Source organism: Pan troglodytes, chromosome 1 (assembly GCF_028858775.2).
Source record: "Pan troglodytes isolate AG18354 chromosome 1, NHGRI_mPanTro3-v2.0_pri, whole genome shotgun sequence".
In the NCBI taxonomy this organism is placed as follows: Eukaryota; Metazoa; Chordata; class Mammalia; order Primates; family Hominidae; genus Pan; species Pan troglodytes.
This window is the reverse complement of record NC_072398.2, coordinates 205,847,166-205,860,835: the sequence shown is the minus strand read 5'-3', so window position 1 is coordinate 205,860,835 and position 13,670 is coordinate 205,847,166.

Here is a 13,670-nt window from a genome sequence, read left to right as displayed (position 1 = left end):
CACTTTAGGAGGCCAAGGCAGGAGAATCACTTGAGCCCAGGAGTTCATAACCAGAAGCAACACAGAGAGACCCCCGCCTCTGCAAAAAAAACTTTTTAAAAAATTAGCCAGGCATAGTGGGGCATGCCTGTAATCCCAGCTACTCAGGAGGCTGAGGCAGGAGGATTGCTTGAGCCCAGGAGATAGAGGCCGCAGTGAACCATGATTACACCACTGCACTCTAGCCTGGGTGACAGAGTGAGACCCTGTCTATTAAAATAAAATTTTTAAAAAGTGGAATTTAAATACAGGACAACAATAGAATGGAAGAGGGATGATGGAGTTTTAGAAGATGCTTGTATTTGTGGAGAGAGTATAATGGTGATTAATTTTAGAATCTGATTAAGTAAGTGAGTATAGAATAATGACTAAAAGAACTACAGTAAAGTATATAACTTTCAAGGCAATAATTAGGATGGAATTAGAAAAATAATCACTCTCCCCAAAATGGCTAGAAAAGGCAGTAGGAAAAAAACAGAAGCAGCAAAATACAAAGAAAAAAATACAAATAAATTGTAGATTACCTAAAATCTCAGTTATCAGGGTAGGTTTTTTAAAAACGAGGTAAGTACCATTTATAAGAGTGACAATGAAAACATAAATACCCGGAAAGGCTAAAAGGGAAAGAATAGAAAAATATACTCTAGGCAAATACTAACAAGATGAGAAAAGATTGGGTAGTTATATTAACATCAATTAATTTAACACAAAAGGTGTCTTTAAGGATAGAGAAGGTCACTAAGTAATAATAAAAGGTTCATTTTACCAGGAAGATATAATAATTCTAAACCTATATGCAAGTGATAATATAACCTAAAAACATTTAGGGGAAATTTGACAGAAATTGACAAATCCACCATCATAGTAGAGATTTTAACACATTTTTTTCAGTAATTGAAAAACTAAAAACACAAACCAAAAGTAATCAGTTAAGCATGTAAAAAAATTGACTGAAATAATTAAGAAGCTTGATGTGATGAATATGTATATAGACTATTGCACTCAGCATACTTTCAAGCATAAATGAAACAATTTTCATAAATATTTCAAAGATTTGGTGTCATGCAGATCAGATTCTCTAAGCACGGTACAAATGAATTAGAAAATCAGTGACAAAAACCACTGAAGGCCGGGCGCGGTGGCTCACGCCTGTAATCCCAGCACTTTGGGAGGTGGGCAAATCATGGGGTCAGGAGATCGAGACCATCCTGGCTAACACAGTGAAACCCCGTCTCTACTAAAAATACAAAAAATTAGCCAGGTGTGGTGGGGGGGTGCCTGTAGTCCCAGCTTCTCGGGATGCTGAGACAAGAGAATCGCTTGAACCCGGGAGGCGGAGGTTGCAGTGAGCCAAGGTCATGCCACTGCACTCCAGCCTGGGTGACAGAGCGAGACTCCGTCTTGGAAAAAAGAAAAACTAACTGGAGAAGCTCCATATGTTTCCTAATTTATAATAAAAAAAATTTCTAATTGACTCCTGGACCAAAAACAAAATCACAGTAGAAATTAAAAGATATTTAGAATGAAAATATATTAAAAACTTGTAAGATGCAGGCCAGGCACAGTGGCTCACACCAGTAATCCCAGCTCTTAGGGAGATAGAGGCGAGGGCATAGCTTGAGCCCAGAAGTTCGAGTCCTGCCCGGGCAATAAAGCGAGACCTGGTTCTCCACAAAAAGGGAAAAAAAGAAAAAAACAAAAACAAAAAAACTTGTAGGATGAGCTATAGCAACACTTAGAAGAAAATGTATAGCCTTACATGGTTATATCACAAAGAATGAAGGATGAAAACTGAGTTAAATATCTACTTAAATAACTCCAAAGAAAGTGGAATGAAGGAAATGATAGAGTAGAAATTAATGAAATCGAGAACATACATTTTAGAGGATTAATATATCTAAAAGCGAATTAGTTGAAAAAAACCAATAAACCTGAATCTAAATCATGAAGAAGCAATCAGACAAATTCGAATTTAAGGATGCACTAATTTTCTATTGCTGCTTTAACAAATTACCGCAAATTTAGTGGATGAAAACAACATGAATGTATTATTTTACAGTTCTGTAGGTCAGTAGTCTGAGATGGATCTCACCAGGCTAAAGTCAAGGTGTCAGCAGGGCTGTATGCCTTTCTGTGGGCCCTAGGGGAGGATCTGTTTTCTTCCTCATTCTGGTTATTGGCGGAAATCAGCTCCTTGTGGTTGCAAGACTGAAATCCCCATTTCCTTACTGGCTGTCAGCTTAGGGCCATTTCCAGCTTCAAGAGGCCACCTCCATTTCTTGGCTCACATCCCCTCTTCCATCTTCAAAGCCAGCAACAGCAGGTTGAGTCCCTCTCACGCTTTGAATCTCTCCTCCTTCCACCTCATCTCTCTGACCCAGCCCATAAAGGTTCTCTACTTTGAAGGACCCATGTGATTAGATGGAGCCCACCTTGATAATCTAGAATTCTCTTACCATCTCAAGGGCCCTTAATCACATCTCCAAAGTCTCTTTTGCCATATAAGGTAACATAACCACAGGTTCCTGAGATTAGGGCACGGATATCTTTGCAAGGCCATTTTTCTGCCTATAGAGGGACATTCTGTTAACTGTTCTGAACCTTTCAAAAATGCCAGTGTTATAAAAGATTTAAAAAAAAAAAGGCTGGTAACCTGTTGTAGATTAAAGGAGAGCAAAGAAGCATGACAGTTGAATGCAATATGCAATACCTGATTAAATCCTGGATTAAAAGAGATAAAACAGCTATAAAGTTCATTATTTTGACACTGGAGAAATTTGATTTTGGACTATATATTAGATCATAGTATTTTACCAATGTTAAAGTTCCCACGTGTGATCATCGTATTGTGTTATGTAGGAGAATGTCTTTTCTTTTAGGAAATATATGATTAATTGTTTCTGGGTAGAGTGTCATGAGATCTCTAACTCACCCTAAAATAACTCTGAAATCAATGAGAGAAAGAGAGAGGGCAGAGGGAGAGAGAAGAGAGAAAGAGGAGAGAGAGAAAAAAAGAGAAGAGAGAGAAAGTGGGCATAGATGTAGCAAAATGTTAACATTTGGTGAATCTACATAAATAATGAATAAGTCTTGCAACTTTTGATAGGTTTGAAACTTTTCAAAATATGTTGTGTCACAATTTATGCTGAAAGAGACAAGATTAACAAAACTGAAAGATGTTCTGACAAAACTGATTTTTAAAACTGAAAATTCAAATAATAATAGAAATGAAAAAGAGGTCATAACTGCAGATGCTATGGAGAATGAAAAGATAAGGAGCAGATATTACAAACAATTTGAATGCTTAGACAAATTAGATGAATTCCAAGGAAGAAGTATAAATTACCAAAACTGACTCAGGAAGAAATAGAAACTCTGAATAACCCTAAAACTATTTAAAATTTTTGCTTCCATATAAACCTCACAAAGAAAAGATCAACAAAGATGATTTTATCCAAAAAAACTGGGAGTAAATATTTCCAAATTCACACAAACTATTTCAGAATCATAGAAAAGACAGAACACTCCCCAGCTCATTTCATTATGCTTAACCTTGATTCTAAAACCTATTAAGGGCAGTATGATGAAAAAAAATTACATGCCAAGCTCACTCACGAACATAGATGTAAAAATCCCAAGTAAAATACTAGAAAACCAACCCCAATCTCACTCATGAACATAGATGCAAAAATTCTAAGTAAAATACTAGAAAACCAACCCTAGCAATAGGTAACAAAAAGGGTAACAAATACACCATAACTAAGTTGTGGTTATTATTTCAGAACCCAAGATTGGCTTATCATTACAAAACCACTTAATATACTTCACCACATTAACAAATTAAAGAAGAAAAATAGTCTGGGCGAAGTGGCTCATGCCTGTAATCCCAACACTTTGAGAGGTCAAGGTGGGCAGATCATGAAGTCAGGAGTTCGAGGCCAGCCTGGTCAACACAGTGAAACCCCATCTCTACTAAAAATACAAAAAATTAGCCAGGCATGGTGATGGGTGCCTATAATCCCAGCTACTCGGGAAGCCGAGGCAGGAGAATCACTTGAACCCGGGAGGCGGAGGTTGCAGTGAGCCAAGATTGTGCCATTGCACTCCAGCCTGGGCAACAAGAGCAAAATTCCATCTCAAAAAAAAGAAAAATAGGCCAGGAATTGTGGCTCATGCCTATAATCTCAGCACTTTGGGAGGCTGAGGCGGGCGGATCCCTTGAGTCCAGGAGTTCCTGGGCAACATGGTGAAACACAGTCTCTACAAAAAATACAAAACTTAGCCAGGCCATGGTGGTGCGTGCTTGTGATCCCATTTACTTGGGAGTCCGAGGTAGGAGGATTTCTTGAGCCCAGGAGGAGGAAGTCAAGGCTCCAGTGAGCTGAGATTGCACCACTGCACTCCAGCCTGGGCGACAGAGTAAGACCCTGTTTCAAAAAAAAAAAAAAAACAAAAGACAAAGAAGAAGAAAAATGATGTGATCATTTCAGTTATGCAGAAAAATCATTTGGTATAATTCAATACCCATTCATGATAACAAAAATAAAAGTTTGCAAAGTAGAAGTAAAAGGGTGATTCTGCTGAAAGCATTTGAGAAAAAAAAGTAAAAAGGAAATCTCTTAACTTGTTGAAGGGTACCTGAGAGAAAGAGAAGAAATAAATCTACCTTAATCAAACATCAGACTCAATTATGAACACTGAAAGCATTCTCTTTAAGATTGTGAGCTGGTTAGGGGTCTCATTATGGAGACCCTATCAATGGCTCTACTTCTCACTATACTGAAGTTCCTAGCTAATGTAGCTACAGAATACTTACAAACAAGAGGTATATACATGAAAAACGAAGAAAAATAATGCCATTATTATGTATAGAAACAAAATTTACACACAAATTATTAGAATTAATAAAAATATGAAGAATGATTCTAGAATATAGAATAAGTCTATAGGAATCCATTGCATTTCTTTTTTAAAATTTCTTGTTTTAACTTTTTTTGTTATTTGTTTGGTTTTTGTTTTGTTTTGTTTTTTTTGAGACAGTCTCACTGTCACCCAGGCTGGAATGCAGTGGTGCGATCTCGGCCCACTGCAACTACCACCTCCCAGGTTCAGGCGATTCTCCTGCCTCAGCCGCCTGAGCAGCTGGAACTACAGGGGCCCACCACCATGCCCAGCTAATTTTTATGTTTTTAGTAGAGATGGGGTTTCACCAGTTTGGCCAGGCTGGTCTCGAACTCCTGACCTCAAGTGATCCCCCTGCCTCCGCCTCCCAAAGTGCTGGGATTACAGGTGTGAGCCACCGCCCCCAGCCTGTTTTAACTTTTGTATTTTAATCTTTAAAAAAAAATTTGTAAATATTTTCTTGTCTTTATTTTAATCTACAAACCCTTGTGTCAAAAGCTGACTTTCAATAGATTGCAGCGAGGGAGCTGCTCTGCTAAGTACAAAACCCCAACCCAGAAGCAGGTCGTCTCCGAGTAGTTTAGCTCCAGGAATCCATTGCATTTCTAAACACCACCAATAGAATTTGAAAATGACAGTTTAAAAATACAATGTAGTATAAACAAAATTTGCAGTAACATCAAAAAAATATAAAGTACCCAGGATCAAATCAAACAAAAATTGTGCAAGGCCTTTGTAGCGAAAATAAACATCTCTCTTTAAATAAATGCAGAAAGATACCATCAATCAAAAGACACAACAAAATAAACACAACAGTTTTCCCTCCACTGCTCTATAAATTCAGTTTAATTCCATTCAATTCCAATAAAACCCCAAGCAGTATTTATTTTGTAGAACATTCAGCCTAATTGTACAATATATGCCACAGTACAAAACACAAAAATACTTCAAAAGAGAAACAAAATGGGATTTGTCTTTAAAAATATCAAAGATTATTTTAAAGCTGTTAATTATTAAGACAATGAAATACTGGCATGGGATAGAAAAATTGATCAATAGAAAGAATAGAGGCTAGAAAGAGAAATATATCAACATAAGAGTTATGACCTGGCTGGGCACGGTGGCTCACGCCTGTAATCCCAGCACTTGGGGAAGCCAAGGCGGGCAGATTACCTGAGGTCAGGAGTTCCAGACCACCCTGGCCAACATGGCAAAACCCGGTCTCTACTAAAAATACAAAAATTAGCCGGGCATGGTGGCAGGCACCTGTAATCCCAGCTACTCAGGAGGCTGAGGCAGGAGAATCATTTGAACCTGGGAGGCAGAGGTTGCAGTGAGCCGAGATCACACCACTGCACTTCAGCCTGGGTGACAGAGCGAGACTCTGTCTCAAAAAACAAACAAACAAAAAAGTTATGACCAACTTGGCATTAAAGATAAATGAGAAAAGGATGGGTTCCTCAAAGATGGCTGCAAGACAATTGGTTATATATAGGGGAAAGAGGTGACATTAGATCCTTACCTCACACCATACACTGAAATGAGTCAAAAGTAGATTAAGGACTTAAAAAACTTTTTAGTAGACGAAAGAGAATAATTTTTTATGACTTTGGGGTAGGAGAAGGACTTCTTAAACAAGAGATAAAAGAACTTACCACAAATGAAAAGAATGATAAAATTGATTCATTAAAATGTGAACTCCTTTTTTAAAAAATTTTTATTTCCATAGGTTATTGGGGAACAGGTGGTGTTTGCTTACATGAGTAAGTTCTTCAGTGGTGATTTGTGAGATTTTGGTGCACCTATCATGCAAGCAGTATACATTGCACCCAGTTTTTAGTCTTTTATCTCTCACCCCCTTCCCACCCTTTCCCCCTAAGTCCCCAAAGTCCACTGTGTCATTCTTATGCCTTTGCATCCTTATAGCTTAGCTCTTACTTATGAGTGAGAACATACAATGTTTGGTTTTCCATTCCTGAGTTACTTCACTTAAAATAATAGTCTCCAATCTTATCCAGGTTGCTGCAAATGCCATTAATTCATTCCTTTTTATGGCTGAGTAGTATTCCATCGTATATATATATATATACCACATAAAATGTGAATTTCTTTTATCAAAATGCATTATAAACAAAGTGAGCAAACAAGCCACAAACTGGGGAAAGCTATTTACCATCTGTAATCAGATTAACATCTGATATAGAACTCTTATAAACCAAGAAGTAAAAAATAAAACAATCTAATAGAAGACTTAAAGCAAGCAGTTCACAGAAGAGAAAACCCAAATAACTAATAGACATGTAAAGACATCCAACCTCATTAGTATTCAGAAAATGCAAATTAAAACTGTAATGTGTTACCACATTTGCAGAATCACAAAGTCTAATCATATTGAGTGTAATCAAGGATCGTGGAACAGTACATTGTTGAACAAAGTCGGTCATAGTGCTTGATTCTGATCTTACAGGGAATATATATACTGCTGGTGGGAGTGTAAATTGAATCAAGCCCCTTAGAAAACAATTTTATGTTATATGGAAAAGCTGACAATGTACCTTCTCTTCCCCTCCTAGGTACCTACTCTGGAGAAATTCTGTACACACACACTAGAAAATGTAGACAAAATGCTCATAGTAGCACTGTTTGTAACAGCAAAAACTGGAAACAATCAGAAAGTCAACCAACTAGAGAATGCATAAAACAAATGGGGAGCATAAATAAATACATGTAGAATGTGAGATAATATGGCAGAGAAAATAAATAATGAATTACAACTATGTACAGCAACATGGATGTATCTCAGAAACAAAATGCTGACTATTAAAAGCAAGTCATGGAAGAATATAAGATTATATGCTTATGAACTTCAAAAATACAAAAACTAGACAATATTTATTCTCAGAAATATAGTCATACAGTTAAAATACCTCTGAGGTGGGAAGGTTACGGGATAAGATTGAAAAGGAGGCACACAAAGGACCTCAAATGTAATGGTAAAGTTGTTTTCTTACAAAAGGTGGTGAGTGATGGGGAGGAAGAGAGGAGTCAAAGTTAATTCATTGAGGGAGGTTTTCCAAGTCAGTCTTCACTGAAAGGAGGGAAGATGGGCCCCGTGTACCCTTTACTGAGTGTGTTGGAAAGCAGAGATGAGGAAAATTGGGAGAGACAAGCAAGTAAGAGAGATAGGACAGTCTGGTGGGGACAATGGAAAGGGCAGACCACAAGTTGGGGGAGGATGGAAAGGTCCCCATTAAGGCCTTTACTATGTGTCAACTCATTAATCCTTACAATCCAATGAGAGAGGTATTATACTCATTTTACAGATGCGGAAACTGACATACTCAGGACACTTGGCTGACTCCTCTTCTAACTCTCAAGTACCCCAAGGTTCATCTCTTAGGCTTCTAGGAACTCACCCAATCCACAGCTTTAAATGTCACCTGTCCACCGAAGACCCTCACATTGATTATCTCTAACCGAACCTCCCCTGTTAGCTCTAGCAGCCTGCTCAACTTCCACACTTGGATGTCTAATCAGCATCCCAAATCTAACACATCGAATGGAAATGCTTGCTTTTTCTCAGGGGCAAAGCATCAGGCCCCAAGCATAGTGAGGAAGACGTGTGTACAGGAGGTCAGCCCTCAGTAGGGTGAAATAAATAGAAAAGTAATGAGATACCTGGGAGCAGCTGCCACCACCCCCACCCACAATAGCAACCAGCACACCTAGTGCCCAGATCTTGGTTTCTAAATACATTCTTTCCTGAAAAGAACCACACATCCTTAGAGAATTGGTTTGTTCCAGGGCTAGGGCATGGAAAGTACAAGATGGGCCTGGAACATCTTGTTGTACCAGAAAGAAAGGAAGCACTGTCCTTTCAAAAGGACAGAAAGCAGCCTAAAAGGGCTCCCACTGGCTAAATCAGGGACGATTTGAGTCTTAAAAATAATATAATAATTTAAATGTAATCCATCACATCAACAGGCTAAAGAAGAAAAATCACATGATCATATCAATAGATGCAGAAAAAGCATTAGACAAAATCCAATACCAATTCATGATTAAAAAAAATAAGTAAAAACTCTCAGCAAACTAGGAATGGAGAGGAACTGCCTCAACTTCACAAAAAGCATCTACCAAATAAACCCACAGATAACATCATACTTCACTTGATCTTAGCCAAAAGGCCGTGAGGCTATAGATAACATCATACTTAATAGTGAGAAACTAGAAGCTTTTCTAAGATCAGGAAAAAGGCAAGGATGTCCCTTCACACAACTCCTTTTCAACATACTGGAAGTCCTAGCTAATGCAATAAGAAAAGAAAAGACATACAGGTTGGGATGGAAGAAATAAAACTGTCTTTGTTCACAGATGACAGGAATATCTATGTAGAAAATCTGAAAGAATCAAGAAAAAAGAAACTTCTGGAATGAATAGCAATTACAGCAATGCCACAGAATACAAGGTGAATATACAAAAGTCAATCACTTTCCTACGTACCAGCAATGAACAAGTGGAATGTGACATTAGAAACACAATACTGGCCAGGCACAGTGGCCCACTCCTGTAATCCCAGCACTTTGGGATGCCAAGGTGGGTGGATCATTTGAGGTCAGAAGTTCAAAACCAGCCTGGCCAACATGGTGAAACCCCATCTCTACTAAAAATACAAAAATTAGCTGGGCGTGGTGGTGGGCACCTGTAATCCAAGTTACTTGAGAGTCTGAGGCAGGAGAATCGCTTGAGCTCCGGAGGCAGAGGCTGCAGTGAGCCAAGATCATACCCCTGCACTCCAGCCTGGGAGACAGAGCAAGACTCCATCTCAAAAAACAAAACAACGAAACAAAAAAATGCCATTAGCACCCCAAAAATGAAATACCTAATTATAAATCTAACAAAATAAGTACAAGATCTATATAAGGAAAACTACAAAACTCTGATGAATTAAATCAAAAACTAAATAAATGGAGAGACAGTCCATGTTCATGGAATATGAACTGGAGAGATGCCAGTTCTCAACTTGATCTATAGATTCAATACAATCTCAATCAAAATCCTGACAATTATTTTGTAGATAGTGACAAACTGATTTTATATGGAGTGGCATATAACCCAGAATACCCAACACAACAATGAAAGAGAGCAAAGTTAGAGGACTAACACTATTCAACTTCAATACTCACTATAGAGCTACAATAATCAAGACAGTGTTGCATTGGCAAAAGGGGAAGCAAATAGATCAATAGAGCATAATAGATAATCCAGAAATAGACCCACATAAATATAGTCAACTGATCTTTGACAAAGGACCAGGGGCAATACAGTGGACCAAAAATAGTTTTTTAATCAACAGAAACTATTTTGTTGATTAAAAATGGTGTTAGAATAGCTGGACATTCACATACGAAAAAAATGAATCTAGACACAGACTTTACACCTTTCACAAAAATTAACTCAAAATGAATCAGAGACCTAAATGTAAACCACAACATTATAAAATTCCTGGAAGATAATATAGGAGAAAAACTAGTTAGCCCTGTGTGAGGCAATGATATTTTAGATACAACATCAAAGGCAAAATCCATGAAAGAAATAATTCATAAGCTGGACTTCACTAAAATTAAAAACATCTGCTCTGGGAAAAACGTTGCCAAGAGAATGAGAAAACAAGCCACAGAATGGGAGAAACTATTTGCAAAAGTCATATCCGATAAAATACTGTTATCCAAAATATACAGCCAGGCACCATGGCACACACCGGTGGTCCCAACTACTCAGGAGCCTGGGGCAGGAGAATTACTTGAGGCTAGGAGTTTAAGGCTGTAGTATGCTACGATCATTCCTGTGAATAGCCACTGCACTCCAGCCTGGGCAACATGGCAAGACCCCAACTCAGGAAGAAAAAAATACAAATAACTCATAAAATTCAACAATAAGAAAATGAACAACCTGATTAAAAAATGGGCAAAAGACCTGAACAGACCCTTCCTTCACTAAAGATGATATACAGATGGCAAATAAGTATATGAAAAGATGCTCAATATCATATATCATTATGGAATTGCAAATTAAAACAAAAATGAGATATCACTACATACCTGTTAGAATGTCCAAAATCCAACAGGAACTCTCATTCATTGCTGATGGGAGTGCCAAATGGTACAGCCACTTTGGAAAACAGTTTAACAGTTTCTTACTAAACATAATATACTGAAAACTAAACATATGATCTAGCAATCGTGTTCCTTGGTATTTATCCAAATCAGTTGAAAACATGTCCACAAAAAACCCTACACACAATGTTTATAACACTTTTGTTGCCAAAACTTGGAAGCAACCAAGTCGTCTTTCAGTAGGTGAATGAATAACTGAAATGTGGCACATCCAGACAATGGAATATTATTCAGCACTATAAACAAACTATCAAGCTATGAACATTTGAATGCACATTATTAAGTGAAAGAAGCCAATCTGAAAAGTCTACATACTTATAATTCCAATTCTATGACATTCCAGAAAAGGCAAAAATATGGATGGGGAGGGATGAATAGGAAGGGCGCAGAGGATTTTTAGGACAAGCGAAACTATCCTATATGATACTATAATGGTGGATACATGTCATCGTACATTTTTCAAAACCCATAGAACGTACAGCACCAAGAGTGAATCCTAATGTAAACTATAGACTTTGGGTGGTTCACTAATTATAAAAAATGGACCACTCTTTCATGGAACATTGATAGTGGAGAGGCTCTGTATATGTAGGGTGAGGTGGTAGATGGCAAATCTGTGTAACTCCCACTCAATTTTTCTGTGAACCAAAAACTGTCCTGAAAAATAAAGCCTATTAAAAAAAAAATAGGCCAGGTGCGGTGGCTCACACCTGTAATCCCAGCACTTTGGGAGGCCGAGATAGGTGGATTGTTTGAGCTCAGGAGGCAAACAGCAAAAACACTAGCCTGTAATCTTCAAAAGCATCAAGCTCATGGAAATCAAAGAAAGGCTGAGGAGCTGTTCCAGAGTGAAGGGAACTAAAGAGACATGACAGCTGTCTGATTCTGAATCATGTCTTTTGCTATAAAGCACATTATGGGGACAACTGGAGGACCTTGAATGGGGTCTGAAGATTAGACAGCAGTGACAAATCCATGCTCATGTCCTGATTTCAACGGTTCTGTAGACCTACCTGGACTGTGAGAAATGCACGCTCAAGTTTCAATGGTGCCTGATACTAAAGTATCAGATGGCTTCACTATTTTCATCCGAATGCCATCCTGGGTCAGAAACAGCCCAAGAGGGACAGACCAGAGCCCTGTCACAGCAAAGGTGTGGTAAGGACATCAGTGGGCTTGGTGGCTGGAAAAAATTCATCCGGCCTACTGACCCAGCCATGATCTGCCCATTGCCCATTAAGTCCAAGGCCAAGGTTAAGCAGAGAGCAACCACATTCCTCTAACTTGTAGGCCAAGGGCTGGCTAGGCAGGGGGTTTTGAGGGGCTAACCCCTCTTCCAGGACCACCCTGAGGAGTAAGGGCAGACAAGCAGGTGAGGGTGAGTGTGACACACAGAGACTGTGCTCTTCCTGCCCTCACCCTGCCCCACTCCCACAACATTGGGCCTACCCTTGGGAGCTGGCATTCACCGATCCTCTGTCGGCAGGGCCTGCTACCTGTGCTAGACTCCTATTTACAGCCATGATCAGATATGACCAGGCTCCTTCTGCTCCTGGAGACCAGAGTCATTTGTTGACTGTCTCTATGGACCAAAGTGCTTGAGGCATCTCAGGCAGACTAAACCTGAGTTTCTACCTGCCTCTGACTTGCTGTTAGGCATGTCCTGGGCCAAGCAGGGTGGGGAATGAGGGATGGAGGTGTGGAGAGGATGAAATATTTTCATGTAAAATTTTTTTAAAAAGAACCTCTTAAAAAAAAATGGTAGGCTGCACCATGTTGACAACCTGCTGTCAAATGATATGAGAAAAAAAGATTTTTTGTACTATTCTTGCAACTTGGAGATTGTTTCAATTTTTTTTAATTTTTTAAAGTTTATTTTATGGGATATTCACATGCTAAAAAATGAATTTGGACCCCAACCTCACACCATATAAATAAATTAACTCAAAATGGATCAACAACTTAAATATAAGAGCTAAAACCATAAAACTCTTAAAAGAAAACATAAGGGTAAATCTCATGTCCTCGAATTTAGAAATGAAATCTTAAATATGACACCAAAAGTACAGGCAGCAAAAGAAAAAATGGATAAGTAGGACTTCATCAAATTAAAAACTTTGTGCAGCAAAAAAGTGAAAAGACAACCTACAGAATATGATAAAATATTTGCAAATCACATATCTTATAAAGGTCTAGTAGCCAGGATACATAAGGAACTCTTGCATCCAACAGCAGAAAGACAAATAGCTCAATTAAAAATGGGCAAAGGATTTGAATAAACATTTATCAAAAGAAGATACACAAATGGCCAACAAGCATAGGAAAATAAAAGTCAAATCCACAGTGAGGGGTGGAGAGGTGGCAGGTGTTGGTTAAAATATATAAAATTTCAGTTAGACGGGAGGAATAAGTTCAAGAGATCTATTGTACAATATGGCACTGTAATTAATAACAATGTAAATATACTTGAAAATGGTGAAAAGACTAGATTTTAAGTGTTCTTGCCAGAAAAAATAAGTATGCGAGATAACATACATGCTAGTTAGCCCAACT